At 37.7% G+C, this 7,466-nt stretch overlaps 1 long non-coding RNA gene across 1 annotated transcript; it reads right to left on the bottom strand.

Moving 5' to 3' along the window:
* Positions 1 to 763: 763 nt before the first annotated feature.
* On the bottom strand, positions 764 to 2,402 carry LOC117280620 (uncharacterized). The gene is made up of 2 exons (XR_004511157.2): positions 1,759 to 2,402; positions 764 to 1,401 (listed from the first exon to the last, which is right to left on the bottom strand). It is a non-coding gene; the product is annotated as an uncharacterized lncRNA (long non-coding RNA).
* Between the last annotated feature and the right edge of the window lie 5,064 nt (positions 2,403 to 7,466).

The raw sequence follows: 7,466 nt of genomic DNA, 5'->3' as shown, positions 1-7,466 counted from the left end.
CAATACGAGGCAGTACCTCGGTTGTAATTCTTGATTTATACGAGGCGGTACCTCAGTGGTGATTCTTGTTTTACACGAGGCGGTACCTCATCGTGTTATTTTGTTGTTTATCTCATGCTTCTTTTATGTATTCCCATGTTAAATTTCCGGCATTAGTTCATATTATTATCTTGTTTTGTATCAGTTCTTTCATCGCTTTCCATTATTTATCCTTGTTACATTTCCGTACTGCTTATTTATATCCTAGTAGGTATCTTGGCCTTGCCTTGTCACTACTCCACTGAGGTTAGGCTTGATACTTACTGGCAACGTTGTGGTTCACACATACTATGCTTCTGCACATTGTTTCTGCAGATTCAGGTACGTCTGCTCATGCCGGTCGTTAGAGATCATTTGTAGCTGCCTTACGGAGACTTCAAGGTATGCCTTCTCGGCGTCCGCAGGCCTCAAAGTCACCTTTCTTTGCTTTTTACTAATGTTGTATTTCATTTTCTTCAGACAGTGATGTATTGGATATTCTAGTTTTATTCTTTAGAGCTTTTGTCTCAATTCCGCCGGTTTTGGATAATTGTATTGATGCGATTTTGTTTTTCGGAAGGTTATATCAGTTACTCAGCTTTGTTTTAGTATTTTGATAATTATTGCTTCCAAGTTATTATTATCTGTTCGGCTTACTTAATCATAGAGACTAGGTACCATCACAACATCATATATACGGAAATTGGGGTCGTGACTATTCAACGTCTCATACAAACTTCAAAAATTATTTAAAATACAATATTGCAAGTTAGTCCGATTATTAACTAGATGCAATTCCCTAAGTGTTTAGCAAATAAGTAATATCAAAGTAAACAAACAATACGACATATATCTAAGTTTTTACTATACTTGCGATTTTGAATACATCCTAGAATAGGAAGTGCGAAGCGGGAATCTTGACAGGGATTTGTTTTTACGTCTTTGGGTGTCATCTTCCGAAAGTAACTCCATGTGATAGTACCTCGCAAGATAAGAGGAATACAATTGTTAGTAAAATAACATAAGGTAAAAATAAATTAAATGACATGTTTTTGAAATGGTTTTGGTTTTAAAATATTTTTAGAAAATATTTTTGGAAATGGTTTGATTATGTTCTTTGGAAAAGGTTTTTTAAAATAGTTTTAAAAATAGTATAGGAGGCTCAGATGCGTATTTTGATATTCATCTAGATATGAGAACAGGAACCGCCTTGGTGCGACTAAGGTGGCCGACCATGTCGCCATCCAAACGTTATTGGCTTGTCTCGTTTTTGTCTTTTATTTTTTGATGTTCATCATTATCGCCTCGTTATTTTGGGCCCGATTCGGAGGGTCATTCGCAGCGTCGTGACATCAATAACATAGTGGCTATTTTTTCATCGGCCTAGTAACACCTAGTTGGGGTCAGTAACTGTCCGATTAAAAAAACCTTCGCAAAAAATTACGAATGAAATAAAGCAACGACATTAAACATTTCAGTCGTCCTTCTCAACACTGAGAATGGTTTCAATTAACGATACAGTCAAAGGGGTCGAACGTTATTAATCAGCTTACCAAAGAAGCCATCAGGCAAAGAACAATGGCATCAAAAAAGTAACACATAGAATGGTATTAGAATGAGCAGCAAACTCAAAGGAGCAAAATCAATAGCTCAACTCAAAAGATTCAACCAAGCAACAAGTATGTATCCCAAATCGAAGTAGTAATATTATAGTTTGATGGGGATCTCAAAGAAACATACCATGGCTAGGTTGAAACGATAGACCTCTTTCCCCTTTAAAACAAAATTAACACAGCTAAACAAGGGTTTGAGGTCACCGGCGAGTTCTGTGGTGGAACGAAGGTAGCCGAAAAATTATATTTTCTGGCCAGATATGATTTTATCAACAAATAAATCATTTTTAGATAATCTTTTGCCTATAACAGTACATAAGAATGAGAAATAAGATATATGGAACCAAGGGGGTCTAACGGAATAAGCTTCTCCGGCCAAATCTAGAAAATCCCGGCGTGTTTTAGTCTTGCAAGATCAACAACGAGTTAGAGATGGAAGAAAAGTGATAAAGAAAGAAAGAAGAGACGGAATAAGAGAGATAGGGTAGTGGTACTTTCTAGATTTTGCCATTTCGCAGTCGATGAGGGAGTCGACTGTTTCGAGACGAATGAGAGAGACGAGCATGATTGCCAGTCAGCCGGTTACTAACTCTGTCGGCGGTAGCGTGGAGGGGCGACGTCAGCCATGGGGGGAGGGTTGGTTCTCCTTTTAGAGAGGAGATGAACAAGAGAGTAAGAGGGGGCGGCGGCTCTCTCTTGAAAGAATTAGAGGGAGATGAAAATATATTAGTGTTTGTAGTGTAAACTCTTATGGGGTTAGGGTATAAAAGAATGCCCAAAATGAAAAAGAAGACCCCTCCCCTACTTATAATAAAACTAGATCCCCTTTATCCATTGGGTAAAGAATATTATCATTATTTTTTCATTTACCTCATGCTTATTGCCCAAATAGATAAAATTTATGATTAGTCACATCGATGTTGTGTCAAATCAATATGATTTGTCATATCGCATGTCTGGTCACATCAAATGTGTCGTCACATCGGATGTTGATGGGACATTGACTTTGACCGGACTTGATCCGTATTTTAAAGTAAACTCTACTGGCTTCAATGTAATTAAATAGACTATGCTATGAATTAAAATATGATTATTTAATTATAAAATCTCATAGTAATTATTTAAAAATATAACAACTACAACTATGTTGTAGTAATTATTTTTTTTTTTGAAAAGATAATAAATTGATAGAATATCCTTATTTTTGAAAAATAGGACAGTTATTAATAAATTGCTTAAAATTTGGAAAAATGCACAAAAATTGTAGTATTTAACTAATTGCAATAAAATGATAAAAATTTCTATATTTTTTAAAAATAGGAATAATTTTCAATAAATTACATTAAAGTTAAATAATGTGCAAAATACTATATTTTATTATTTTTTGATAAGGAAGCCTGCAGAATTTACTTTTAAATACAGAGGGTCAAAATTGAGTGTCAACAGGTGCCCCTCTTTGACTGTAGTTGATGTAAGAGTCTTCGGAAAAAGAAATTTACATCATACTCTATTTTGTCCCGATATGACAGTGGGGAATGAGGATATTTTGAAGAATGTGACCGAACTCTAGTTTTTGAGTTGCCTACATATCTTGGGTTGCACAAGAATCATGTCGCATGTTGTTATGGAATGATTGAGTAATATTTATGAATCGTAGCCTCAAGGGGCGGAAGACAAATGTTTGAGGATGAAAAGGTTCGTGTGATCTCGACATTGCTTATAAAATTGCCCAGTGTCAGACTGTGGTGACAGTAGGACGTGGGTGTTGGATGATGGATGGATTGATTGAACGGATTTTTATGCAGTTACGTCCGGGCTCTGTGTTGAGTTTTCTTACATATCTTGGATGTAACGAGAATCAAACCAATTGTAGTTCGGGAAGGCAACGACATGATTTTGATTTATTAATTTTGAAGATTTCCCCAGCGTCAAGTGGTGATGATACTAGGTTTATTATGACTATGAGGGTTCAGATTACCTACACACCCCATGTCAATGGGACGTAAGATGAACGATATTTGGGACATGCTGCCAATTGTTGTTGGAAAGCTCGGCGTTCGTCCTCAAAATCTGCCCTAGTTTATTGCTAGAAGATAATTCCACGTTGTATCGCCTCTTTGATTAGTGGTGTTGACGAGGTGTGAACTACGATTCTGTTTGACTTGATAAGGATGGGTATTTGTTTTTTTGAATGAAATAGGTTCCCCAGGTTGGAACTCTAATTTGAAGGAAATTCAGGTTGCGTACTGGTCCGAAGTGATATCGGAGCACTAAGGATTATTGAAAGAAATCCAGGCTGTGTACCGGTCTGAAGTGATCGGAGCACTTTTATTTGAAGGAAGTCCGGGTTGTGTACCGGTCCGAAGTGAACAGAGCATTTTTATTTGAAGGAAATTCGGGTTGTGTATCAATCCAAAGCGTTATCGAAGAATCTAAATGTAAAAATAAAATTCGGAGTGTGTACCGATCCGAAGCAATATCAGAGCCTTAAATGTAAAAACAGAAATCCGGGTTGTGTTTGTCACAATCCAAAATCTAACCAGTCGTGATGGCACCTAACCGAAGCCGCTAGGTAAGCCAGTTAACAACAATCTAATTCAAATGAGATTCATTGGAAAAATAAATGATGAAATAACTGAACTTTTATACAACTTCCCAAGGACTGGTAGTACAAAAATTAGCTTCTAAGATTTAGAGTTTACAAAGCTGGTATGAAATAAATGCATCATCCGTTCGAAATACATAGAAACAAATTTATAAATTTAAAGCTACCAATAACAAGAGGCAGCTATAACTCGAACGCAGGTACATCTCCAATGCCTGCTCCCGCCATACGCATAAACATTAGCTCCAAATTCCACACGCAAGGTGCAGAAGTGTAGTGTGAGTACAACCGGCCCCATGTACTCAATAAGTAATAAACCTATCCTTAGGTTGAAAGTAGTGACAAGCTTGGACAACGGTCAAAGTCCAACACTAATAGCCAAAAAAAACTCGTAACAATATAATAAAAGCGGTACAGGTAATAATTCAAAGATATGATGCTCAACTCGTTCACAATTACGGAAAATAGCCATGCTTTTTAAGTATAACAGTAAAACCTAAATCTTTCACCGAAATTACCAAAATATGAGTATATCAGAAAACTATGATTTTTCCAAAAACCTTTCAACAACAGATAAGATATTTTATTCTCTGATAGCATGAGGAAAGTGCATTTTTATGCCTACATGTCAATGTGCATGTGAAGTCATGAATGTCACAATATCGTTTAGCATGAGGGAATGCATCTCTATGCCTACATGCCAAGTATGCATGTCAAATGTAATGCATCATAGTGATAAACTCATGTACTCACACTCTTAGAGTACACAACCTCACTGTCTCACCCTCAATCACTCGGTACAGTCAATCACTCGGCACTCGATACCTGCGCTCACTACTGGTATATCAGACTCCGGAAGGGCGAATCCTGCCCAAGCGCTAATATAAAACTCACATGGCCTACTGCGGCATGCATCCTGATCCCATAAATAATAATAAAGCTTATAAGGCCTACTGCGGCTACAACCCGATCCATATAATAATAATATATATAAAGCCAATATGGCCTGCTGCGGCGTGCAACCCGATCCACAATATCTCCCACAACATGGTTCTCAGGCCCTAAATGTCATGCCAATTATCCCAAACAATGATAACCTGATGTGACAATAAATGATAACAAACACTCAGATATGATATGCAAATGAATGAATATGACTGAGTATGTAATTGCAATTTAAGCAAATAACTCAATAGCAGAGATGACCTCAATGGTTCCCAACAAAATAAATATATAGCCTAAACATGATTTCTAACATGATGCACGGCTCATATAATCAAACAAGTAGGTAGAACATGGAGGTAACAAGATATAACACCAAAACAAGTCCGGGCACAGTCTAAAAGACAAATAAGATCATGATTTCCCCGGTGCACGCCCACATGCTCGTTACCTAGCATGTGAGTCACCTCAATACATCTCTTATAACACAGTTCCTAGGGTTAAATACCCTAAAATCCAAGTTTAGACATGTTACTTACCTCGAACAAGCCAAATCCAATACCGAGAAAGCCAAACAATACTCTAGAAGAGCCATCCCCCGCGTATCAACCCTTTAACGGCTCGAAACTAGGCAAAATCAACTCAAATACATCAAATAATGCCTGAGGAAACAATCCAAATGATAAAAGGTCGAATCTTTACACATTTACTCAAAGTCAACCAAAATGTCAAACTCGCGCCCGCACCTCGGAACGTGGCAAAGCATAAACAATCCCATAACCCATTCAATTACGAGTCCAAACATACACATTTCACCCAAATCCGACTCCGAATCGATGTTCAAACCTCAAAAAAATTACTTTAGGAAATTTTAGATTACCCCCCCCCCCCCCCCCAAAATTTGTCTTTAAAATTCACAATCTAAATGCCAAAATCGAAGATAGATTCTTGAAATATAATCAAAATCGAGTAGAAACACTTACCCCAATCCATGTGGTGAAAATCGCCCTGATCTGAGCTCCATTGCTCAAAATATGATAAGATGATCAAGACCTTCGAAATAGAGTACTTTATACAATGTTCCAGCGGTACCCTTTGCGATTGCGGTCACCAACGTCGCGATCGTGATTACAAAATTTTCCAGGACAATTTTTACCCTATGCGATCGCGGTCATTTCCATGCGATCGCGGTGAGCAAACTTCCATTAACCTTTCCCAAACTCTTTTCAGACAATCTGTAGTGTATCAGCCATAACTTTTTGCAGATAACTCCAAATGATAAACAGTTTGATTTTCGTCGAATTAGATACAAAGGACTACAACCTTTATTTTCAGATCATATTCGAATTCCTTATAGATTGCAAGACTTAAGCTTCCAAAGTCGGGTCAGTGACAGCAAAATTTTCTTCTACGCGATCGTGAAAAGTCTTCCGCAATCGTGATTCACTATGACCAACGATGCATACCTATGTGGCCAAAAACCAGCAACTATAAATAGCCTAGAAATAGTCCGAAACAATCCCGAAACTCACCCGAGCCCATCGAGAACCCGTCCGAACATACCAACAAGTCTCAAAACATATTACGGACCTACTCAAGGCCTAAAATCACACATATTAACATCAAAAGCATGAATCGTCGATCAAGATGAATCTCTTAAGTTCATAAACTTCAAACTTCGAACCAAGCATCCGATTCAAGCCTAACCAATCCGGAATAAACCCAAATTTTACTTATAAGTTCAAATGACATAACAAACCTATTCCAATTCCTGGGAAAACAATCCAAACCCGATAACATTTAAGTCAACTCCCGGTCAAACTTATGAACATTTAAACCTTCAAATTTTCAACTTTCTCCAAATAGTGCTGAAACCTTCTAGAAACACCGGAATGCAAATCCGGCCATACGTCCTAGTCCAAAATCACCATCCGGACCTAAAGGAACCCTCAAAACTCCGTTTCGGGGTCAAGTACACAAAAGTCAAACTTGATCAACTCTTCCAACTTAAAGCTTCAAACATGAACTTCATTATTACAAACTAATTCCGAATCACCCAAAAACCGAAATCGACAATACACACAAGTCATAATAGATCATATGAAGCTACCTATACCCTCAAACCACCGAGCGAAGTGTAAATGCTCAAAACGACCGGTCGGGTCATTACATTGTCCCCCACTTAAACATACGTTCGTCCTCGAACGTGCCTAGAGTCATTCCAAAACAATCAAATCATCGTGTAACCTTACCATCCACATACCCAAGAGAGATCCCATGTCACCCTA

This window comes from Nicotiana tomentosiformis, chromosome 10 (assembly GCF_000390325.3).
Source record: "Nicotiana tomentosiformis chromosome 10, ASM39032v3, whole genome shotgun sequence".
Taxonomy (NCBI): domain Eukaryota; kingdom Viridiplantae; phylum Streptophyta; class Magnoliopsida; order Solanales; family Solanaceae; genus Nicotiana; species Nicotiana tomentosiformis.
This window is presented reverse-complemented; position numbering and strand designations above follow the sequence as displayed.